At 39.7% G+C, this 26,291-nt stretch overlaps 1 long non-coding RNA gene across 2 annotated transcripts in view; it reads left to right on the forward strand.

The window, feature by feature from the left end:
- The first annotated feature begins 713 nt into the window (after positions 1–713).
- The window catches only part of LOC101904702 (uncharacterized), a 530,136-nt gene continuing 504,558 nt past the window's right edge, over positions 714–26,291 (forward strand). The window contains exons 1-2 of one of the 2 annotated variants that reach the window (XR_009495220.1): positions 714–916; positions 6,673–6,823. This is a non-coding gene — a long non-coding RNA (uncharacterized lncRNA). The remainder of the gene's footprint in view (positions 917–6,672; positions 6,824–26,291) is intronic. The other variant, XR_003035556.2, reaches the window with a different exon arrangement.

Here is a 26,291-nt window from a genome sequence, read left to right on the forward strand (position 1 = left end):
GGGACAAAGTCAACACAAAGAAACAACAGAAAGCCGAAAGAGAAATGGGTAAGTGCAGCTCCAGGAACCTGACAGCTCTTTCCTTTAGGGTTGCAGGTGGTCTGTGGGTGTCCCTCTGGGTGTCTGTCCATCCTACATATGGAAATGGAGGTGGATTGAATTCATCAGATAACCGTTCTAACATGGAAAGTTTGTAGATGTCAAGTAGCTCCATCTGACTTACAGGACAGACAAAAGCAAGTCATTCCATAGGCTGAAAATAACGAAACAAAACTATGTTGCTTTTTCTCCCAGAATGTAATCCACACAAAATGTCCTGTAATGACTGCACACTTTCCAGAGTAGAAATGGATGATTTAATATGTCAAGGACCCCATTATTTCATAAAGAAAGAAAGTACAACCTCAAGATATTCTAATTCCACACGTGAACAACATAATACTGTCTTGTCTCCTGGTGATAGGCGACGAGGGAGCTCCAGCCCAGGCCCAGAAGATTCGGTTGCACCGGCCACATCCTCCCTCAGAAGGACCCTGAGTCTCTACTTGGAGCTCAGCTGAGCACCTGGCAGGGAGACGCCAACAGAGCCCAGCTTTGCTGCCTGTGGTTTTGTAATAGAGCTTAGCAGTGGGCAGCCCCTATTACAGAGCTGTTGCTGTGCGCTATTACCCACCCCTACCCCCGTTACCAGGCAACAGTTACCACGAGATCAATAGTCTTGTTCAGCCATTGGTCGGTGCTGCAGTGCCACCTGCCGCAGGGACCAACAGTCAAGGAACAACCGTTAGTGGTCCTGCTCAGCCATTGGTCCGTGGCAGTGGGCCCCTCCCCCAAACAAACGACTGTCAATGAGCGACCATTAGTGGACGGTGCAGCCAATGGTCAGCAGAGTGGTGGTCGTTAGGTGGAGAGTGAGGTAAGAGGCGGATCCCGGCCTTCTCCCCCAGGCCCTCCAGCTTACCGGGCCCTGGGTTAGCCGGTGAGTGGGGGTCCCAGAGAGTAGGCTGGGGACTGTCCTGCAGGGCTCCAAACCCCTCAGCAAGGCCCTGAACCTCTCCTCGGTCCCCACCTCTGCGTCCTAATGACAGTGGCAGTCTGCATGGGATGCAGCCTGTGGGACCTGGCCCCTCCCATTGTGCATTTGGGCAGCCTGAGGAGCCTGAGGGACAGTTGGGTCCCGGGTGCCTGGCTCCCTCAGCAAGACAGCTGGGCAGGGTCTGGGGACCTGGCCCTGAGGGAGCCACCAGCTGAGATCTGCCTTCTTTTAGCCAGGACTGGGACCTCAGAGGGGGAAAGTTGTGCCTCAGAACCTTGCTCTTCCTTGATAAGATAGAGAATGACATTCCTGTGGTAGAGATTTACAGGAACATCTTTACCTGACCATGCCAGACCTAGAAAACAAAGGATGTGACACTATGAAGTTTCTAACAACTAACCACGCCTTCCTTCACCTTTCCTTAAAAAAGGCTTCACTGAAAGCTATCAGGCAGTTTGGGGGTTTTAAGGCATGAGCCACCCATCTCTTGGCATGGCCCTGCACTAAACCTTTCTCTGTTTCATGTTCCTCCAGAAGACAGCCATTCACCTTTTCAGAGAGTTCTGGGGTCAGAGTTGAGTGGAATGCAAGCAGAAGGGGGGCTTTAGCCTTACTGTAAATTTTTAAATGTCATTATAACATTGTTTAATCAAATGTAGTTATTTTGGTATTTAATCTTTTTAAATATATATTTTTTAATTTTATTTTATTTTTAAACTTTACATAATTGTATTAGTTTTGCCAAATATCAAAATGAATCCGCCACAGGCATACATTAGTTCCCCATCCTGAACCCTCCTCCCTCCTCCCTCCCCATAACATCCCTGGAAAAATCCCTGGTATTTTCCTGGTAGAATGAAACAGCTCAGAATGGCATATTTAGGCAATTTAAAAACATTTATTATTTACATAAAAACCAAAAACAATAAGTCTGTTCTAGGTATTGTGTGTTAGTCCATGGTGTGGAGCTGCCACAATGTTATTGCAGATAATGCATATTAAAAAGCATGAAATTACTGCACACTAGCTGAGTTGATAACTCAGCCATTTAAAAAATAACAAAACCATCATATGAAAAAAAAAAAAAGGTCTCCTGAAATTAAGTTAAAGTGTATGTTGTTACACACGGCCACTGGGCTTCCCAGGAGGTGCTAGTGGTAAAGAACCTGCTTGCCAATGCAGGTAGCTATAAGAGACAAGAGTTCAATCCCTGAGTCAGGAAGATCCCCTGGAGGAGGGCATGACACCCCATTCCAGTATTCTTGCTTGGAGAATCCCCATGGATAGAGGAGCCTGGCGGGCTACAGTACATAGGTTTGTAAAGAGTCAGACACAACTGAAGCGACTTAGCATGCACACTACCAATACTAAAGGCTGTTATTTTTTTAAAAATCTATGTGTAACTGTATTTCCTCCCCAAAAGGTGGAATTACTGTTTAGATTAGCCTGAGTACATAACTATATGATAAATTCCAGTTGGTGTAGTTTCAAACTACTGGCTGATTTCTAAAAAAAAAATCTCTTGGAACTAAACTCTTAAAACCATTCAGTTCCTTTTGTTTTGATTCATTAATCACCAAGCAGGTTTCTGATCCTAATTTACTTTTCCCTGGACTTCCCTGGTGGCTCAGATGGTAAAGCATCTGCCTACAATGCAAGAGACCCGGGTTCAATCCCTGGGTTTGGAAGATACCCTGGAGAAGGAAATGGCAACCCACTCCAGTACTCTTGCTTGGAAAATCCCATGGACGGAGGATCCTGGTAGGCTATGGTCCGTGGGGTCGCAAAGAGTTGGACACAACTGAGCCACTTCACTTACTTTTCCCAGTGGAACAAGTACCCCAGTGGGTCAACTCAAGTATTCCAAACCACTTAATAGTATTCCCAGTGTCGATTAATATCACTGTGGCCTGCTGAGAGTGCCCTAGGATGATAACCACTGTGACTCTGCTCTCTGGGGACTCATGACAAATCCCTGGAGCCAGCCAATCATTGGGCAAAGTACAGAAGTTACCTTCCTTCCAAGGTACCCACAACATTTAGGGATTCACAAAGTTGCTGTGTCATTCATAGCCAAAGAATATTAGTGGTTGATTAAGCTGACTTATCTCAAAACATAGCTGATACCTATGTGAGAGTGCAAATTGGTTGAAATCAAAGGGGGAAAAGAAAAAAAAAAATCAAGTTTATCAAAGGTAAGGACCAGCTTGTATTTATCTCTGCAATTCTACATTCTAGCATAATTTTTCCAAACTAGAACAATTTATTCTCTAACTATAGAAGTTTTGTTATAGGTTTTAAACAAACCTATAAACTTACGTTTGTTTAAAACAAACATTAAGTTACTTTTTAAAACTTAGCCAGATTCTATGAATTCTTCCAGAATTTTATGTGCTGTTATATTTTTATATATACATGTATGAAGTATATATGCATTAGTGAAGTGAAGGTCGCTCAGTCATGTCATGGAATTCTCCAGTCAAGAATACTGGAGTGGGTAGTCGTTCCCTTCTCCAGGGAATCTTCCCAACCCAGGGATCGAACCCACGTGTCCCACATTTGCAGGTGGATTCTTTACCAGCTGAGCCAATAGAGAAGCCCTATGTGCATTATATTTATACAATAATTATAATAAAATCACATATATGATCTGTAAAACACATTTATACTTCAAGAAGCATCTTATCTCAGCAACTGAAAGAGAGTAGAGGCTTATAGACCTTCAAGACTACCCAGCCAACCCTGCACTCTTTTCCATGAATGTGGGACTCACCCCAGACTCCCTCTAAGGCCATTATTCCAGACAACTTAAATAATTAGGATGGCCAAGAGATAAACTTGTTTATCATCCTGGCCTTAGCAATTCTGTAATAGAAAATAGTATTCAAAATTTTCAAGATTTTTGCCAAGTGCTTTTTGTGACAGTGACACTCTTGACCAGTTAACAGTAGTCTCAGGCTATTCAGGAGATTTTCAGGAGCAGTGGTATATTTCAGTGGTCAGTATAACCTGTGCCTGAAGAAAACATTTATAAGATAGGAGGCTCAGTTAGAAATGCTAGCAAGTGACCATGCCCAGAGATTTTTCTCCATCAGATCTGGAAACCTAAACAGAAAGAGACACAGAAACATTGTTTGAAACTAGATGGCATTTGTTGTGTGTTTGGATTAACAGACTAAAAGATTTTGTTCCTTGCAAAAGTCTGCTCTTAATTTTATCAACCATACTGCAAATATCTGTGACACTGGTGTTAGGTAGATTGGGTAGGACAGGGTAGAGCCATTGTGATCCCTCATCAAGTTATCAGTGCTGTTATCTCATGTCTGTCTGTTCCAACAATGCCATTTACTTGTGTGATGAACAAGTTATTTGAAGGATTTCCCCATTTTACTAAGAGACTATCAATTTGTCTTCTCATGATGATATTGGTTGACTGATAATGCCACAAAAGAAAATTAAAAACCCGTGTCGTACTTCAATACTTTATCCAAGTTGTTTTACAATCAAACTATTTTCAGAAGGGCCAATTCTCACTCAAGCAATTCAAACATTTGCTTTAAAAAGAAATTCTCAAGCAGGAGGTAAGCAGTAAGAGGTAGAATTGAGCTAGACAAGGACATGACAAGGTACAATATTCAGTGTGTACATCAGGTTCAATTTTGCTTAAGAAATGAATTTCTCCAGCTTATATTTTAATTAGCTTAAGCAACTGCATTCAGGAGCCAATAACACAGACTTGCAGGAACTGAATTACTGAAAGGGTTCTGAACGCAGGCTCTAAATCACAGGCCTTGAGCCGATCTCATAATTAACACCAAGCTGTAGCACTGCATCAGATGCAGCAGAAAACACTGCCAAAGAGCGGATGGGGAAACATGGCAATCATTAGACCCAGGCAGTAGCATCTCAGGGACTACAAAGCTTTGCTGAACGTTGGGAAGTCAGTTACATCAATGTGCTAAGCAGTTAATGTCCTGTCAGGCACATCTGTGTTTACTACCATCAGATACTCCCAGCTGTTCACATTGCCTCTGTTTGATGGTCATTCTGGGACCTGCCTGATGTTGAGAAGCGTGTTATTAGAGAAGTAAATCCCTTGCTGAAGATTGATCAAGGAGGGATGTAAGCTCGGGGGTGCTGGAGTTGGTTCATAAAGTCGAGGACAGAGATGTGTACTGGCAATTACAGAAGGTGAATTTATTTAAGACTCTTAATCAGAGCTTTTAGGGGTCTGTTATTGCTTTGGTGTAAATTATGCTTTGAACTCATTCCTGTAGTCAGGTTCTTTTAGGGCCCCTCAAATAGATAAACCATTCCTCTCCTGTGGGAAGTAAAAGCAGGCAGATGCCTTGCTACTATATAGATAAGGAAAAAGAGCCATTGAAATGCCAAGAGCAGCCTCTTAATCAAGCCCCTGGTTACTAAGGCCAGGTGCCATGTATTTAAAAGAGAAAGGGAACTGTGTCCATGCTGAGGATCCTTAGTTTGCCTCGCTCAGATCCTCGCTCAGCCCTTCCCACCATGCTCTGTGCTCAGGCAGCTTCTCAGGATTCCTGAGCCCTCTGGCTTCCCCTTGAGCTCAGCCCATGGTGCCCCTGCAGGAGGCTCCAGGAAGGTAAGACAGCATTCTTTCCCTCTTTTTGACATGCTCGCCTCCACTGGCTCTGTGAAAGGTCACAGAACAGAAGCTCTAAGACCCTTTTTCTGGCTTTCTTTGAGCCTAGGGTGGTATCTCTAGCTCTGTTACTCTTAGGGCACTATACCATTCCCCATGTACCATCTCCTAAAACCCTGCCCACTTTTTTTCCTCTATTAAAACCCTCATTGAATTATTCTAGTCTGAGTGTGCCAGTCTGTTAGGACACCAACTGGCATAATATCCCTATCCCAAATAAGCTTGCAGACTCTCTTGTGGAGAAAACTAATACCACATAAATGGCAACAGATCAAGACCCGGATGGTTTTGCACATGAGCAGCACACCTGAACCCATACAGATTTTAATGCTTCACCAGGGGAACATGAAGTCTATGCTGTTTCCCTTAATTCTCTCTCTCTCTTTTCCTAATAAACTTCTAAGACAGAGGAAAAGGGAAGAAAACCTGGCAAGTCAGCATCACTCTGGACAGGGTCTTACACAGACTTTTACAATCCCAGGGGCTTTCTTCCCCATTTCTGTTGTAGCTCTTTGTGCTATCTCCATCCAGCCTAACAAGAACTCTCTGGTATCCTCTGGATGAGAGATACAATCTGAAATGACCCAAAATATTATGGTTTCTGCAGAAACTATACATCCGTTTTAGAGTTAAACTTTGAAATATTCTAGCTTGTACTCTCTTACTACTGTTTAAAACTCTAGTTGGCCATTTTGGTACACTCAAGCATTGGTTAAAAGAGTTGGTTAAAACAATTTAAATATCACACAAAGCAAGAGGAACCAAGCACTTTCCTACTTACTTGCTATAGCTATTCTCTACTCATGCAATTATATCTGGTGGCCAATTCTCAGGGGACAGGCTTTGGTTTCCATCACTAACAAAAGTGAACTTTAAATATGGATATGAAGAGGGAAGGGTCTAATAGTGATAACTGCTGCCTTCTTTCATTCACAAAAACTTTCATTGCTCTCAAATGCAGCACTTGTATATTTTCTGGAGTGACCCAGCAAAGCCAAATGGTTCAGAATCTTCAGGAAACTCTCACTGGTTAGAGGAACTTCCAGCTGCTCTGCACTGCCTTTATGATCAGCTATGGACCACCTTCATGGAACTACTCAAGGTCTCCACAGGTACAGCGATTTCTTTTTTGGCAACTTTATTGTCAGACAACCTGCCTTCTGGGTATGTTGTTATCACTGTAGTCAGTTGCTGTTTCTGACATTGTTCTCGGCAAGATTGGTTTCCCCCAGACCTGCTCAGTAAGAAAGGATGAAAAGCCTAACACTGTTTTATGCACTTTTCCTTGTTGTGTGTTTTATTTCACAAGAATGGATGTGGGGAAATTATACTTTTTAATAGCATGGCACAGCCGAATCAAGAAGAGGAGGGCCATACATTTAGAAAAATCTGTCATTGCCAGACTTTCTCAGGAGAGTCCTGGGGTGTGTGAAGTTTTAGTAGATAGTTTGAAATTATTTAGTTTACTCTTCTTTTAATCATACATAGATTTGCAAAGCTTAACTCATATCAAAACTTGGGTATGCAAAGAATATATGAATATTTTGTCTTAAACTAACCTGAACTTCCAACCCTGTCATCTTCCATTCCCGCCATTCCCCAACTCTAGCAAATTTCCCATCTCCTAATAGGAAAAAAAAATTGCTCAACGTTCAACCCTGCTTAAAGTGTAATCTACACTGGTCATTTAATCAATCTGTTAATAGTGTTTCATCTTTGGAGTAAGCACAATTTTCTCTGAGGTGGCTCCCATGCCCTATTGCTTTCCATGTGATGTTGTCTGGGCACATTGGTTGTAAGAGGTGATTTACAAAACCTTCCGGGAGTGGAGAAGAGTTAGGGCCCTTCTACCCAAACTTTCCTGCCTTTTCTTCATCTATGTGTGGCTTACTCTGAAAGTGTTCTTAGTTAAATTCTGCAGGTGGAGTAACTTGTGATCTTGACTCAGTTTGATTGGAGTCTATTGGTATTCTTAGGTGGTTCTGACCTCATTTGGGTTTGTGCTCTTTCTCCAGACCTCTATGTGATGTGGCTTTGACTCCCTTTGGCCCTAACTTGGTTATCTCTGAAGCTGCCCATGCCAGAGAGACATCTGATCTCCCATCACCAATCCCTCTAGCCTCTTCTTCGGTCAGACTCTACTACTACATGCTCTGTCTACACCTGATAGGAACCAGGGATGCTTTGGAAAGCTAAATATCAGGGGTTCCCTCTACCTGGATATGGTATCCAACCAGACTGCCATGACCTATCCTTTATCAGGATAAGAAAGTCTCCTCTCAGAGTCTCAGAAACCTCAAGAGACATATATATGGCCATATAACTCTCCTTTCTATGTCTCCTCACACAAATTTCCAAAAAAAAATAAATAAATAAACTTATGCTTCAAAAAAAAAAAAAGAAAGAAATATATTATTTTAAATGCTTACTTTTATCTTTCTTCTTAACTCTTGCTAAGCCCCAGGATTGTCAGAAATATCTTGCCTGTATGTATAGTCAGGTAAAGTAATGCTAACTGTTGTAACACAACAACCCCAAATCTTGGTCACATAATACAGTACAGATTTATTCTCAGTTCCAAAACAGTCCAACATGGACCAGTGTGTCATTGGAGACCAAGATGCTCTGATGCATGGAGCTAATCAGGATCCTTCCACTTCTAGCTTCATCATCTTCTAGGATATCTGAGTTTTCCACAGAGCCCTCTGCATTTGGCTGCAACTGAGGAAAAGAAGTGGAGTGTGGAGGAGTATACAGGTTTGGGGGCTAGGCCCAGAAGTTGTAAACAGCACTCCATCCTCTGTTAGCCACTCTTTCAAAGATACCACCTTCCTGGGTATCCAGGAACAATAGGAGACAGATGTGATGAACATACGGCCATGTGTCTGTGACAGTCTAGTGACAAAGTCTTTTAGCTGAGCCCACCAATATTGATAGTTGATATTGTAATGGTGGGGTAAGGAATGGGAAGAGATCCAAGGAATTTGAAATACCTGCTTTCAAGCTATGAGCTTCCATTTTACAAGATAAATATCTTTTACTTCAGATTCCTTCTTAAAAGAAGGAATCCAGTTTCCCTTGGAAATATGGGTCTTTGCTGTGAGCTAGAGTGAAGGTCTGGTATGCAGGCAGGAGGAAAATACACTTTAAAGGTTTAAAAATTCCCCACGATAATATAATTTGAGCAGATTTAATGACCCTTCCCCAAGGCAAATATGAATATAAGAATGAACCAGAGCATAGACAAAGGTCATTGAGAAAAGATAAGCACACAGGTTTAGAAACCATTTAGTAAAAGGGTTCTGAAAGTAAATCCTGGTCTACACACAAGGACAGCTTCACAGACAAGCAGCCTATGCTGTCAATCAGAAAGGGCCTCTTACTTGGTTCTGCTGTCACTGTCTTAAAATTCTTAAGTTTTTAACATTGGGCCCTGCATTTCCATTTTGCCCTCACAAAATGGTAGTATTTCTGCCCACCTGTGAGGATGCCTAAGGGCAAGGGAAAAATCTGGTTGCTAAGTGCCTTCAAACCACACTCCGAGAAACACTTTGGATTTAGTGCCAGTTCCTCAGAGGTCTCTGCATGATGGAGATAGAGGGGAATCAGCGGGTGGGTGTTCTGCTGCCCAGTTTTGTTATGTGTCTCAGGTTTATGCATGATATTTCATTTGAGAAATGAAGTCAGTGCTAAAATGAAGTTTAAAACCATTGGAATACAAAACTCCTCTTTGCTTTGATACTATAACAAAAAAGTCAGCTATGGGAGGTGAAAGAGATCAGAGCTGAGTTTATTTGCCAATTCTGTCATTTATTCACTTTGGGACCTTACGCAAGATGTAACTTCTTTGAGTGTCCATTTATTTGTAAAACTGAGATAATAAACTTGGTATGATTTTTGTTTTAATTGTATAAAATATGTGTGAGTACTTTAGAAATAATAAACCCACATAAATAAAAGGCATTACAATCGTATATAAATGATTTTAAATAGGTTGCTTTATTTTAAAATACTTTTAATGAAAATTAATACAAAACTGATCACAAGTAAGGGTGTAGGAAAGAATCAATAGTGCAAACTTGATTCTACTTTCTTGGCCACTTGCTGATTATAGGCCTTACATGATAGGTATTACTAATAGCATTGTGTTGTCAACTCATTGGAAATATTAAAATAAGTGAACAAGTGTCAGTCAAATGTAGTTTTCCCAAAGAGTGTGTAATTAAATGGCATTTGGTAGTTGATGGTGGTTTAGTTGCTCAGTCATGTCTGACTCTTGTGACCCCATGGACTGTAGCCCTCCTGGCTCCTCTGTCTATGGGATTTTTCCAGGCAGGAATACTGGAGTGGGTTGCCTTTTCCTTCTCCAAAATAGCATTTAGTACTTAAAATGTTGAGAAACATCACTTATGTTCCCCATTGTTCCAAAATATATTAACAGTATTAGAATCCGGGAACTCTGCATCAGCTGGCTACCACACCCAGATATTTCTGAAGAATAAATGAATCAGCTGTGAGCCAGTGTACTCTTAATGATTTCTAGAGCTTCTGGACACTCTGACCTTCCACAATGGCGACTAAAGGGAAACAGATCTTACTTGGTTTTTCTTCCATGATTTTGCTCCTTGAGCTGTAACAACACAGTGAAGTGAAAACCCTTTACAAGGATGAAAGACTTTCTAGAGCAGAGCTTCCCTTGGTCACTTTTGTTTCCCCCTCTTTGGGTCCCACCACAGTTTTTCAAGGTCTCCCCATTTCAGAAGGCTCTTCCCAAACAGTAGACAACTTTAAATCTCTCACCAGTAACTTGGGAGAGAAGAGGAGGGACAAAGTACTGTGAAGGAATTTGAAGGAAAAAGGGAAAATATTCCAAAGAGAAAATAAACCACAAAGAAAGCAAATTGAAAGAGTACTCCACTGGCAGAAAGAGCTTATCTTTTTCTTTGCTAACTCTCCTGTAGAATAGGGGTCCTTTTGTCCTTATCCTTGATGTACACAGCAGATGTCCCCTGGCTGGGAGCAGAGTGAGATACAGATAAGAGAGACAGAGCCTTGAGTTCTCCATAGAAGTAAGAGTTTACAACCAATATAAATTTCTGATTTCACCTTGATATATCATTCTTCTGTCTTCCTCATATGTAATGATTCCCAGGCAACAAATTGGTAAACCTGGGGTCTCGTATGACTTAGAAAAAAAATGCTATATTGACTTAATATCAAGGATTTTCAGAGGGATTATTGGTGAGAAAACTAAAATAATGATAATGATAATATATCTAACACTTTTGAACATGTCTAGTGACTAAAACCTGTTGTATTATCCTATTTCACCTTCATTAGGTATAAAGAATTTAGGTATTAATATTTTCCAAATTTCCCATTGAGAAAATAGCACTTAAGAGAGGTTAAATGGCTTGTCCAAAGCTGCATAATTTTTTCATGAAAAGGGTTAGGACTTATGCCCAGGATTCCTGGGAACCAGAGTCCATGCCCTCAGCTCTCTCTTTACTAACATATTCAGGGCATAAAAATAGCACAGCTACAGGAACCATAAAACGATTTTTAAAAGACCACTAGACTTGGTAACCACAACTTTAAATTTATACCTAGGACTATAAAAAGGCAAATGTACTTTGGCAATTTTCTGGTGAATTTGTTCTGTGACTACAGTCAGAGTAAATTAATCAGTCCTACCCGCTGGCTTGGTGATTACTAATTTCTTACTTCCTTTGAACAGTGTCTCAAAGTTATGTTAGTCAGAGAAGGCATTACTCCCTGTGGGAAAGAGGTGATTTTCTTAATTCTTCTTCATCCTTCAAACTGGAAAACACAATTTGAATTTATATCCTGGTCCTGCAAATCCACTGGAGGTCTCTTTTTCACAAAGCTTCTATTTTCACAATAAAATCCATTCATGCCATCACCAGATGTGTAGCTTGAACATTCAGTATAAATTGTACTTAATCATCCTCTGTTAATATTTTTATCAGGCATTTAAGGGTTTGTCTTTCTAAGAGTTAATAAGAAAATCTGTTCCTTTTACCTTTAGATGTGTTCTTAATTCAAATATGAAAAGAGAGCTCTAAACAACGATAGCCCTCAGAGTATAAAAAGCATTTTAAGATAAAAAAACAGCAACATTAGTTATCCATCAGAAACTCTGGCAAATAAAACCCATCAAATTTCCAAACAAAATTTCCTGCTAGACCATCCATGAAAATAGGGATGATAGTGTCCTGACTTAGCACTTTATGGTCCCAACCTAGTGCAGGGCATGACATGTGGCAGATCATCACCAAAGTTTGGAAGAATAGATATAGAGCTACAAATCCCCTTTATACCTCTTTCTTACATTCTGGGGCTGGCATTGCAGGAAAAAATTACCAGTAGTAGCTTGTTTTAGTTCACAAAATCTTCTCACAAGGCCCTTTTTCATAAATTGAAATTTCAGTTTGATCAAATTGCTCCATCACCCAATATCACTCATCAGTGATTATAGTCAAGGCATTGTGTCAGATTATACATGGTTCTTACCTTAAAGTAAGTTATGACCTCCTCTATGGGGATTTGTTGTTATTTTTGGCCTCCCCTGGATTTTGACCTGCTTCTAAGAGCCACCTGCCTTAACAAGCTGTCTGTCTAGATATACTGGCTTAATAGAAATAAGTTTTAGCAACCCTGGAATCGATAGAATGTTACCAAGGGAAATAAAGTGACAAGCCACTTTGTATCCATGTTTCCCCTTAAGTCTTTTATTTATTAATTTCTTTTACATATGATACAGAAACTCTAAAAACTCCCAGTTCTCCCTTGCCAAACAGTTGCTGAGAAACGGGTAGCATACATGAGAAGGAGAAGGAAGAGGGCACAGAGATGACATTTTTTTTTTTCACTTCATTTCTTCATATAGGCATGTTCTGATTTCTTTTAGGCCTTAGGCCTGTTTTCAAAGCTGCTTTCAGCTTTATGTAATTCTAATGATTCCTTTTTAACTTGAGCTCCACATTACACATCGTTAATGGCAAATAAATGTTTCCGCCATTCTTGTCACCATTGCTTTATTACTGGGTTTGTGTGCGTTACTGAGTCCAATGGCAGAATCTCATTTCTTTGAATAGCTTTGCAATTTCGTGCACCTACCATAAAAACAAGCAAATTGACACCCTGCCAGGAGTAGCCAGAGGAGATCTTAGAAGAGAGTTCATAATGACACTGTTGCCATATTGCATGCCTGTAAATAATTCATTAAGTCAACCACCCTTTTGTTTTAAGCAAACACAAGCAGATGCCACTTTAAATTGGATTCAGACAACAGTCTTCAGAAAAGCATTATTGTAATATGACACTTAAAAAGAATAACATATTTGCTTTATTGATTTGTACAGTAGTAACACACAGTGATTACTTCTGTTATCCATTTTTCCTGACTCATGGGCTTTATCTTTCACTTTTATTATTTTATATTTGTGTGAATGTGTGAAATTTCATTGTTAACAGCAGGAGTGTGGAAAGGTAATGAGATCAATTCATGATCAACTAAGTAAACCCAGGTGATTTACCTGGTCAACACCAGGTCTGTAATGTTAACCCCAGAGGTGGAACTCTGCTGACTTCTTATTTTAGAAGAATATATGTAACCAGGTTATTAAGTAAAATGGAACAGTTTCCAAATGAGAAGCATCTCTCTCATATTTAAAGGATAAATGGGCTACTGTCTTTTAGATGAATCAATATATATATAACTGTCAAGTAAAGTTTGGGGCCAAAAATCAGGTTTATATTTTCTAAAAGGTAAGATACGTCTGCGTTGACAGGACAGTTTACTTATTGAATTTATGCATTTATTAATATCTCATGTCCCAGGAAATATTTTGCCTGAGTCACTCTGTGAGGGGGACATTTTAAAAATCTGTGCTCAATGAACTGAGTCATTGATTATTATAGTAGTTTATAATCTAAGCTATACATTGAAATCACATGTGGGAGCTTTTATACACTACATATGCCTTGTGCCAAGGAGCTGTATTCTTATTGGTCTCAATGGGCCCTGGGCAATAGACTCTATAAAAGCCTCCCAGATAGCCTCCCAGATATTTCTTACATGCAGCCATGTTGAAAACTATTGCAATTGTCTGTTGACTACATGTTCTCATTTATTTGGGATGATCATTATACCTGGAGATTCCCTGGTGGCTCAGCTGGTAAAGAATCCGCCTGCAATGAGAGAGACCTGGGTTCGATCCCTGGGTTGGGAAGATCTCCTGGAGATGGGAAAGGCTACCCACTCCAGTATTCTGGCATGGAGAATCCCATGGACTGTATAGTCCATGGGGTCGTGAAGAGTCGGACATGACTGAGCGACTTTCACTTTCAGTTTATACCTGGGAAATTTTCAACACATTTGAATCTAGTTGTTAATAGAATGTGTGTTGTAATTATTATCATAAAGATATGTACACAAATATAGAATGCTGGGACTGGAAGCAAATTTGGAGATAAGGCTTCTCCATGGTGTAAATGAATAGAAGATCACAATACTAGTTAGTGTTAAGTACAAATCAATTAATATTCTTCTCTTTTGAAAACTGTTCCATTTCCCTTAGAATATGTCTCAGGATTTTTGCCCAGTTTTTATTCTATTATATATAGATTTTGTGTTGGCCAGAGTGGAGATGAATGTAAAACCATTGGGGCCAATCTAGCGAGGTCAAGAGGTATAGAGATGAGGAAGCAATCAAGGTGCTCTAGGGAAACAAGACCTTAGGTCTAGAAGGTCAGGGAGTAGAGAGAAGAACCATTGAGGTTGAAGAGTCAAGCAAGGATCAGTTACCAAAGTGAGTATTGAATAATACAGCAGCAAGAACCCAATATACAGTCTGGACTAAAAGTAATCAATTTAGGCAAAAAGTTTGGGAACAGGAACAAAATTACAGCAGCAGTAATAGAGGTTGAGGAAATCAGCAAATGAATGGCATGCTTCCTATTTAAGCTCTATAGGCAGAGGCAAAGTGGTGTGCCTGGCTAGAGTCAGAGAGAGGGTGAGGGAAGCTGTTGTTAATGATCAACACAGCTCAGTCAGAACTTTGATACCTAGTACAATCCTTGGGGGACATCTTTTCAAAGGGAAACCCCTAACCAGATATTCTGATTATCACTATTAGTGAATAGAGTATAGTACTGGGTTTATTGGTTCCAGCAAGGCTCCCATGGTGATTAAAATGAATGCTAACATTCATTCTGACCTATATAGCTAAGTAAACATTGTCCAGTATCTCTCTTCTGTTATCATTTATAAGAAAAACAGTTAAAGTAGAATTTTGAAATGATCCGCTCTTCCTGTCACTTACAATAATATTCACTTCAGTAAGATGATTATTTTTGTCATTCCATAGATTATATGCATTGTACATGCACTTCTTTCTTGATATTAACCTAACAAAACAACCTTATCTCTTTTTCTTTGTAATACTTGATAGTGTACATTTTCCTTCCTGAAAAACATAGAAGTCCTAGAGTGAAATATTGTAAATGGACTTATAGGGATGAACTAGAAGAATGAATTTCTTTTTAAAAAATAGATGAAATATATATTATCTATCTTTCTCTATATATATATGTATTCTTTAAAAATAATTATTTAAGAGGAATCATTCTATAACATGTGTGAATATATAACATGTAACAGACCTTTAACTGTGTGTCCATAATAACTTTTGACATAAAACTATATAAGTTAAAAGGAACCTTTATGCCAACTCCGACCCAACCTCCCCCCTGAAACTTAGAATCATTTGTAATTAGTTGTTCCCAATTCTTTTTTGACTTGATCAGATCAGATCAGTTGCTCAGTTGTGTCCGACTCTTTGCGACCCCATGAATCCCAGCATGCCAGGCCTCCCTGTCCATCACCAACTCCTGGAGTTCACTCAGACTCACATCCATCAAGGCGGTGATGCCATCCAGCCATCTCATCCTCTGTCGTCCCCTTCTCCTCCCGCCCCCAATCCCTCCCAGCATCAGAGTCTTTTCCAATGAGTCAGCTCTTCTCATGAGGTGGCCAAAGTACTGGAGTTTCAGCTTTAGCATCATTCCTTCCAAAGAAATCCCAGGACTGATCTCCTTCAGAATGGACTGGTTGGATCTCCTTGCAGTCCAAGGGACTCTCAAGAGTCTTCTCCAACACCACAGTTCAAAAGCATCAATTCTTCGGCGCTCAGCCTACTTCACAGTCCAACTCTCACATCCATACATGACCACAGGAAAAACCATAGCCTTGACTAGATGGACCTTTGTTGGCAAAGTAATGTCTCTGCTTTTGAATATGCTATCTAGGTTGGTCATAACTTTCCTTCCAAGGAGTAAGCGTCTTTTAATTTCATGGCTGCAGTCACCATCTGTAGTGGTTTTGGAGCCCAGAAAAATAAAGTCTGACACTGTTTCCACTGTTTCCCCATCTATTTCCCATGAAGTGGTGGGACTGGATGCCATGATCTTCGTTTTCTGAATGTTGAGCTTTAAGCCAACTTTTTCACTCTCCACTTTCACTTTCATCAAGAGGCTTTTGAGTTCCTCTTCACTTTCTGCCATAAGGGTGGTGTCATCTGCATATCTGAGGTTATTGATATTTCTCCCGGCAATCTTGATTCCAGCTTGTGTTTCTTCCAGTCCAGCGTTTCTCATGATGTACTCTGCATAGAAGTTAAATAAGCAGGGTGACAATATACAGCCTTGACGTACTCCTTTTCCTATTTGGAACCAATCTGTTGTTCCATGTCCAGTTCTAACTGTTGCTTCCTGACCTGTGTACAGATTTCTCAAGAGGCAGATCAGGTGGTCTGGGATTCCCATCTCTTTCAGAATTTTACACAGCTTATTGTGATCCACACAGGCAAAGGCTTTGGCATAGTCAATAAAGCAGAAATAGATGTTTTTCTGGAACTATCTTGCTTTTTCTATGATCCAGCGGATGTTGGCAATCTGATGTCTGGTTCCTCTGCCTTTTCTAAAACCAGCTTGAACATCAGGAAGTTCACGGTTCACGTAGTTCTGAAGCCTGGCTTGGAGAATTTTGAGCATTACTTTACTAGCATGTGAGATGAGTGCAATTGTGTGGTAGTTTGAGCATTCATTGGCATCATTTTTGTATAGCCTTGTAGAAGTTAAATCTTCAAGTATTAAAGTAGTCATGAGAAATTGTTCTTCTATTCCAGAAAATTTGTTTCAATGTATTTGGCTAGAAAAACATTCAAGAATTTCACAACTCATATCAATGCTGAGCATTAGTAATAGTCTAATACTGATAATTTTTAAATTGTGTCACATATGTGATATCTATGATACACTGATTTTTTTGTTTCTTTTGAGAGCAAAAAGATAAGCACTTGAAATCTCTTTTGGAGAGATTTACAACATTAAAAACTCCAGGCTATTTTAAGTCACAATCTTTATGGAAGAAGTAATAAATTATACATCAATTCTTTTAATTTTTTCCTCCTAGAATTGCAAGTATTTGAAGTAAACAGTGCGTTCACACTTCAGAATATGACTAAGGTCATTATTTCCCTTTAAAAAAAAATTCTTTCCATCTGGGCTCTAAGGCTCAATGAAAAAAAAAAAAAACAGTCCACTAATTGATCAAGTCCAAACAGAGTCTGAAATTTAAACTTATTTGATGATCAGAAGGACATAGTCTTCCACATAGACCCTGGACTGTCCGTTTTGTAGAAAGAGACCGAGACTGCCTGGGGATGAGATGCAGGGTGTAAGGAACACTATAGGAATGTTCACAGCAACGTTATTCACAGTAGTAAAAAATTAGGAGCAAGTCTAGAGTCCATAAATAGGAGAATTAATAAACAAATTGTGCTATCATTACAACAGAAACCCCTCTGCAGTAAAAAAAAAAAAAAAAAAAACTGGTGAGATGCCCAATAATATACTGGTTGAAAGAAGTCTTCCACAGTAGTACATACTATGGGACTCCATTTATAAGATGTTCTAGAGAAAAATCTATGGTGGGAACAAAAATAAGAACAGTGGTGGTTTCTGGAGGCCCGAAGGAGCCATGATCATGTTCAATGTGTTGCTAAAAGTTGTTGGTAACATAGATGCATGCATTTTTCAAAACTCAGAATGCACATTTAAGCTGTGTGCTTTTCATTTATGTCTATTTTGCATCAGAGAAATTGTAAACAGATACTGAACTCTAATGATGTGCATGGTAAAGTATTTAGGGGAAAATGTAGTGATGCACTTTGTTATTTTTTGTTTTTTTTTTTAAGTAGCAGAATTTTTATTTCTCAATCCTGTTGGCAAACAGATTTACCACAAACTGGTAGACTTTAAAGAATAGAAACTTATTTTCTCACAGTTCTGGAAGCTAGAAGTTTAAAACCAAAGAGCTGGCAAGGCCATGCTCCCTCTAGACTTGAAAATATCCTTCCTTTTCTCTTCACAGCATCTCCTGATTGCTGCAGTCTGCCTCCACCAAAACCTGGCCTTTCTTAATATCTCTGTGTGTCCTGTTCTCTTCTTATTAATATACTAGTCATGGGATTTAGGACCAGCCCCAATCCAGAATGGTCTCATCTTAGTCCTTAACTGATTACATGTGCAAAGACTCTATTAGTTAATAGAATCATAAGTGGATGTTGAATTTTGTGAAAAGTTATTCTGCATCTATTGAAATGATTATGTTACTTTTATTCTTCAGATTGTTAATGTAATCCATCATGCTGATTTGCAGATGCATCAAAAACTAAGATGGGTTGATTGTCTAGAGGGATGGGTAGAAGGTAAAGCAAGGATCAGATCAGATCAGATCAGTCGCTCAGTCATGTCCGACTCTTTGCAACCCCATGAATCGCAGCACGCCAGGCCTCCCTGTCCATCACCAACTCCCAGAGTTCACTGAGACTCATGTCCATCGAGTCAGTGATGCCATCCAGCCATCTCATCCTCTGTCGTCCCCTTCTCCTCTTGCCCCCAATCCCTCCCAGCATCAGAGTCTTTTCCAACGAGTCAACTCTTCACCAGTATAGTGAAATGTTAATGGTAGAATCCAGGTAATGAGTTTACAGATGTTCAATGTAATATTCTTTTACCTTAGCTGCTAATGTGAAATTTTTCATAATGTATCATTGAAAAAATGGGGATGAGTCAGTGTTGAGAAAAAGTACCTAAAAATCTATAGGTGATTTTTCTCGAAGTCTTAGCTGACTTGCTGTTTCATACGATTAAATCCATGAAGATGTCACAAAATAGTGCTGAAGTATCAGCATTAGCATGGAAGTGATTTAGTCTCTTATCATGCATGTCTGAATTGTGAACTTTACTAAGCTAAAACAGCCGAATATCTCTTTTTCTGTACATAATACAAGCATATTCTTTGACTTTTTTACTTCAGGTATATACTCCACTAATTGATACTGATTTGTTAAAGCTAGAAACCAAAGAGAAATGAAAACATTCTTAGTTCTAGAAATCCCCTAATAGCTAATAGGTTTGTTGTTTGTTTTTTAGCCAAGATTGGTTGTTGGCTTTTGTGGGGTGGGGGAGGCTTTTCATTCACTATCTCTTCGGGAACAACCATCTAAAACTCCTATAGGTTCTCTCTACTGTCAAAAAATCTGATCTTGGAGCCTTTCAATAGTAAGTAGTCAAGGAGATGGAAATGTCAGCCTACTCCAGTATTCTTGCCTGGAGAATCCCATAGACAGAAAAGCCTGGCAGACCACAGTCCACAGGGCTGCAAGGAGACCAACATGACTATGTGACTGAGCAGGCATACACAAACAAAAATATTTACACTGATTTATCTGGATCCTGATTTGTATCAGTATGATTCCTTAAAACACCTCAGTATTAAGTTGCTGTTTAGTTTCCTGAAGGCTGTTGCCACCTGCGATTTTCATCTGCTTTTAGAAAATGAAGGACAGTCCATATGTGGGCTGTGGGATGATTGATAATAGTCAACATTTTTGTAGTTTGTGACAAGAATGACAACTCTCTCAAGACACTGTTCATTGTGAGCCAATTCAACATATCCTTCTAAATGTTTCTTTTGACCTAGATTTATCTGTTGCTGAATAAATGATCCTTCCATATAGTCTTATATAATGTCAGATCATTATGCAGTGTTGTCTCTGACCTTTAAATCTCCTTGGCTGTTCCTTGCTGCAACTTTATTCTGCAAGGTCAAGGATGGAGCTGTTCTAGCAGCAACTGGAATCTGTTCCTTCAGTTTGTGCTGGTTTGTTATTGATGGAGCATAAACAATGTCCAGTTGCTCTGCCATAAATTTCTCAAGATTGATCCTAGCAACATTTGATTACGTTGCATATGATGTGCTTGCTCAATCATGTCTGCATGGACTGTAGCCTGCCAGGCTCCTCTGTGAAATTTTCCAGGCAAGAAAGCTGGAGTGGGTTGCCATTTCCTCCTCCAGGGGATCTTCCCAAGACAGGAACCGAATCTGCATCTTTTGCTTCTCCTGCATTGGCAGGCAGATTCTTTACCACTGTATCACCTAGGAAGCCCACAGTTTACTACACACACATTAAAAGCTAGGAAATTTGGTACAAATTTACTGCTACTGCTAGTATTATTACTATGAATATAATAATAGTAATAAATGCCATTTTATCTTTCACTGTCCATTATGGTTCAGGTATTTTTACTGTTAACTAATCTATTATCTTTTCCTTTCTTCACTGTATGTATATCTTAAAAACAATAGAAATTTATTTTATATTTGCTATCTCTTCACCACTTTTTCTCCAAATTTTCTGTGCCAGAGAGAGAGGGCTGTAGGAACTAAGAAAAAAAAAAAAAGTCTCATCAAGCAGGAGAAGTAACCCCTAATGTGTTATTTATGTGATATTATTTTTTTATGACAAGATAGTCAAGATGTCAAAGATGGATAGTCTCAACATATGCTCCATTTAATCTCCTTGATTGTTCAAAGTCGGACTGTTATTAAAGAAAAAAAAAAAAAGAACCTGCTTTAGTAGGAAGAATAGGAGCTTCTATACAACTTAGCTGAAATAGTATTCAGTCTTAACAAATAGCTTGTAATACATCCAAGAAGAAAAAAAAATTCCTTTTATCTGTCATTTTCACTAAAGCTCTAAACCTTGAATACATAAATGAATCATATATGCTCTTTTCTCTTTATTCTATCCTTTACTCTTTTTCCCTTATTTACAAGTAGAAGTTTTTACATTAGAAAAATGCATGATTGTTCTGATTTATTTCATACCAAGCTTATGTCTATGCCTACCATTTTCATGCATTTGCACAAATCTTCTATTCAATTAGCCATCTGGAGAAAAGAGCCTTTCTTGTCTGCAATGTTTTATATACTGGAGATTTCAATTTCATCTAATTGCTTCATTGTAATCTTATTTTTTTCCTTGTCCATAGTATATGTTATATTTTTTGTTGACTCTATTTGCCCTGTAAAAGATGGGTACCTTTACTGTTTTCATGTCATAATATTTTAAAACTGGAAGTGACCTTTGAAACACCTCATGCAAAGAATGAGTTCCAGAGCCATGAAATCACACCTGGAACCCATGTACCCTCACTCCCGGTCTAGCTCTCTTCTCTCCTGTCTTGCAAGGCTATATATAATCTTGAACTATTTTTATTACACAACTGCTGGCTTTAACCATAAATAAGGCAATTATTAATTTTCTGTAGAAGAAAGAGTTGAGTTACATATGCTAGGATTTTACAGAATGTCCTGGGAGTTTATTTTTTTCATGGAGTCTAAGAGTATAATTTGGAATCTAAACTTTTTAAAGTAATTTGAAAGGCACTGTAGACTGCCATGGCTTTGCAAGTGTAGTGGTAAAGAACTTCCCTGTCAATGCAGGAGACGTAAGAGACAAGGGTTTGATCCCTAGATCAGGAAGATCCCCTGGAGAGGGACATGACAACCCACTCCAGTATTCTTGCCTGGAGAATCCCATGGATAGCCACAACTGAAGCGACTTAGCACGTGTGCATATATGCCACCTCTCTCCTTCCCTCTCTCCAACCCTCTCTCTTTCTCTCTCTTTCACATACACACACACACACATCTCTTTGCATCTTTTTCTCCCTCTTTCCCTCTCCAAATGCTGTATGAGACACTAAAGATAAAATGATAAATGAGGCATAGACCTTGCTTTAAGGAGCAGGAGCCCATGATTCCTAAGGAAGACAGAGAAGTAAACCCATGTGATTTTTGAACTCAGGTAGTAGAGCAAGCTCTTCATTTGGAAAGGAGAAGGAAGAGTTAGAGGAATAACCTAGGAATGCTTCCTTGAGGAGGTCACACTAAAACTGGATCTCCAAGAATGAGGAGGAATTAGCATGTAAAGACAGAAGAGAGCTCTTGGTAGGCAAATATCATTTGCAACAACCAGATGCCAAGCCTGTAAATTACCTTTTTATATCCAATTCACACTAGCAAGCGATATTAATTGCCACCCTTGCTGTGCTGTGCTTAGTCACTCAATCATGTCCAACTCTGCAACCCCATGGACTGTAGCCCACCAGTCTCTTCTGTCCATGGGGATTCTCCAGGCAAGAATACTGGAGTGGGTCAGCATGCCTTCCTCTAGAGTATCTTCCCAACCCAGGAATTGAACCCAGGTCTCCTGCATTACAGGTGGAGTTTTTACCACCTGAGCTACCAGGAACCCCAAGAATACTGGAGTGGGCTGCCTATCCCTTCTCCAGGAGAACTTCCCAACCCAGGGTCTCCTGCATTGTAGTCAGATTCTTTACCATCTGAGCTACCAGGGAAGCCCTGCCACTGTTGCTATCACAAATATATCACTATATTTACCTTGTTCTCATCAAATATATGTAAGTAGCAGTTGTTAATGGAAAAGAAGAAGAGTAGGGGGCACAAGGTAGAGAAAATAGACTACTAATTATGGAGTCAGTAGTTCTAGGACCCTCAGTCAGCTCCATCCCTCTAATCTACAAAATAATGTTTAAATTCACTTAACTTTACTCAACCTTTACTTGAGAGAAAATAGTATCTTTACTTCCTCACAACCTAATGTGAATATCAAATGAGAAATAAGGAAGTACTGTTAGAAACTATATAGCATTATACAGATACAGCTATTACTTTCTACATATAATGTGCCTATAATAACCCTCTATGTGCACCAATAGCACTAATGTTTATACATCCAGGGAACAGAGGAAGCCTGTGCTATATCCCACACTGATATACACATGTCTATTTGTACTTTTCCTTAAAGACCTTTTCATACTTGTAATATTTAATGTTTTCTTTTTCTGCTAGGTCTGAGATTGTCTTATTCACCTCCATCTTCCCTGCACCTAGTAAATTGCCTAGAATATGCTGAAGGGGATATGCCAGCCTAATACTCAGATAGAAAATATTTACTGAGTGTTAGTAAATATTTGGAATGGAATTTTAAAACCTGAATTATAGACCTAACTGATAAACTCTTCCCTAGCTCTATAGACATAATTTTTTATATTGTAAAAAAAAACAGGATTTGATTGCATATGTTAATTTTCAGTGGGTTTTTTCAATGGTCCTTTTGGCCAACTGTGATCCTATTTGAACATGCATAGCCACATTCTTAGCCACATTCCATGTCTTCAGTATATATTTGTTAGGTGCCTACATTATAGATTTATGGTGTGGAGTTATGTCCTGTGCGGAAAAACAAGTATCTGATACTTGTCACTTATATAAAGTTAGCAGCACATGTTTAAGAGTGCAGTGAGGGTCTCGGGCCAAAACATTACACTAATTTAAAGGAAGAAGAGATGTGGGATGGTAGAGAATGATTTCATAGAATATTTTTACATACTAGCTCATATTTATTGAATGCTTGCCAAGTGCCAGGCATTGTTCTAAACTTTTTACATATATTAACTCATTGTATGCTTAGAACATTTGAATTAGGCCCCATTATACACTCATTTCAAATATAAGGAAATTATAACTGAGTGACGTTAAATAACTTGCTAACAGAGCTAAGTCTGATCCTACACAACTCCAGTACCTACATTCATAATTACTATCCTTTACCTCTTCCAATACAATGTTCAGAGCCAAGTCAGATGTAGCTGCTTAGAGAAAAGGATGCTAATGAAAGATGAGGGAAGAGTGAGTAAGAACAAAGGTAGGGAGCTGGGATGAGAGCAGCCCCATCAGAATGTAGGTAGAGTTCCTTCTGAAAGAATAGAATTCCCATCTGGCAAGTTCAGTGAGTTCATTATGAAGCCTTGAGTGATATGGTGAACAATTAGACTGTGTCATTTGGCAGTAAAAACTGGATGTCAAGTTTTCAGTCGGTCCCGAAAACATTAATACACTGGTGTGCAGAGGTTTGCAATAGGACCTGTACCTTCCAGCCTTTGAGGCAGCCTTTGTTTTTCCAGAAAGTAGAGTGTGCCTATCTCTGAAAACACTGCTGTTTTCACCACTCTCATCAGCATCTATATGGCATTCCTTAACAGCCCCTGATTTATATTGGGGCATCTGTGAGTTTCCTAGGCTGAGTCAATTATTGGCTTGGATTCCTCTAAAAAGAATGAGAGTCAAACTTGCATTAATCTTAGGAGTTTACCTTGAGGTCTTTAGACAAAGGCTAGAGTGGAGTACAGGCGAGCTAGTCTGAGAACGAGTTGAACGCACAGCCTATAGAGCACAGTAAGGATCATATTAAATACAGCTCAAGCCCTCATGACAGCACTGATCTCTGAATCCCATGTGCCTGAAGCCCACCCAATGCTGTGAAAGTGCTGCACTCAATATGCCAGCAAATTTGGAAAACTCAGCAGTGGACACAGGACTGGAAAAGGTCAGTTTTCATTCCAATCCCAAAGAAAGGCAATGCCAAAGAATGCTCGAACTACCGCACAATTGCACTCATCTCACACGCTAGTAAAGTAATGCTCAAAATTCTCCAAGCCAGGCTTCAGCAATATGTGAACCGTGAACTTCCTGATGTTCAAGCTGGATTTAGAAAAGGCAGAGGAACCAGAGATCAAATTGCCGACATCCGCTGGATCATAGAAAAAGCAAGAGAGTTCCAGAAAAACATCTATTTCTGCTTCATTGACTATGCCAAAGCCTTTGACTCTGTGGATCACAATAAACTGTGGAAAATTCTGAAAGAGATGGGAATACCAGACCACCTGATCTGCCTCTTGAGAAATTTGTATGCAGGTCAGGAAGCAACACTTAGAACTAGACATGGAACAACAGACTGGTTCCAAATAGGAAAAGGAGTTCGTCAAGGCTGTATATTGTCACCCTGTTTATTTAACTTCTATGCAGAGTACATCATGAGAAATGCTGGACTGGAAGAAACACAAACTGGAATCAAGATTGCCGGGAGAAATATCAATAACCTCAGATATGCAGATGACACCACCCTTATGGCAGAAAGTGAAGAGGAACTCAAAAGCCTCTTGATGAAAGTGAAAGTGGAGAGTGAAAAAGTTGGCTTAAAGCTCAACATTCAGAAAACGAAGATCATGGCATCCGGTCCCACCACTTCATGGGAAATAGATGGGGAAACAGTGGAAACAGTGTCAGATTTTATTTTTCTGGGCTCCAAAATCACTACAGATGGTGACTGCAGCCATGAAATTAAAAGACGCTTACTCCTTGGAAGGAAAGTTATGACCAACCTAGATAGCATATTCAAAAGCAGAGACGTTACTTTGCCAACAAAGGTTCGTCTAGTCAAGGCTATGGTTTTTCCTGTGGTCATGTATGGATGTGAGAGTTGGACTGTGAAGAAGGCTGAGTGCCAAAGAATTGATGCTTTTGAACTGTGGTTTTGGTTAAGACTCTTGCGAGTCCCTTGGACTGCAAGGAGATCCAACCAGTCCATTCTGAAGGAGATCAGTCCTGGGATTTCTTTGGAAGGAATGATGCTAAAGCTGAAACTCCAGTACTTTGGGCACCTCATGCGAAGAGTTGACTCATTGGAAAAGACTCTGATGCTGGGAGGGATTGGGGGCAGGAGGAGAAGGGGACGACAGAGGGTGAGATGGCTGGATGGCATCACTGACTCGATGGACGTGAGTCTGAGTGAACTCTGGGAGTTGGTGATGGACAGGGAGGCCTGGCGTGCTGCGATTCATGGGGTCGCAAAGGGTCGGACATGACTGAGCAACTGATCTGATCTGATCTGAAGGTGCTAGAACCATTCTTTTCCCTGTGTTATTTAACCCATCTTTTTATTCATTGCAGTAAAAATCACCCTAAGTAATCCATTGCCCAGTGCTTAGATTTCCCCTGATTTTAGGACATATAAATCTCTACCTGAGCTTGGTGACACAGCTCATAATATTATCTCCCCTTTTTTATGATCCCTTCTTTGTGACCTCTTCACCAGGACAAATCCCAGTGGTTCTTCATCATTCAATTCTGAAGCCTCAAATCCCAAGTCAGTATCTTTTGTGTTTTTTTTTTTTCCAGGACTGCTAAAGTCCCTGCAATCTGGAGCTTGTGAAGCTCTGAGTGACCAAGGAATAGCTGTATATCACACCCAGGGCTTTCACATCAAAGTACTCAGTGGAGAC

Source organism: Bos taurus, chromosome 7 (assembly GCF_002263795.3).
Source record: "Bos taurus isolate L1 Dominette 01449 registration number 42190680 breed Hereford chromosome 7, ARS-UCD2.0, whole genome shotgun sequence".
Lineage (NCBI taxonomy): Eukaryota > Metazoa > Chordata > Mammalia > Artiodactyla > Bovidae > Bos > Bos taurus.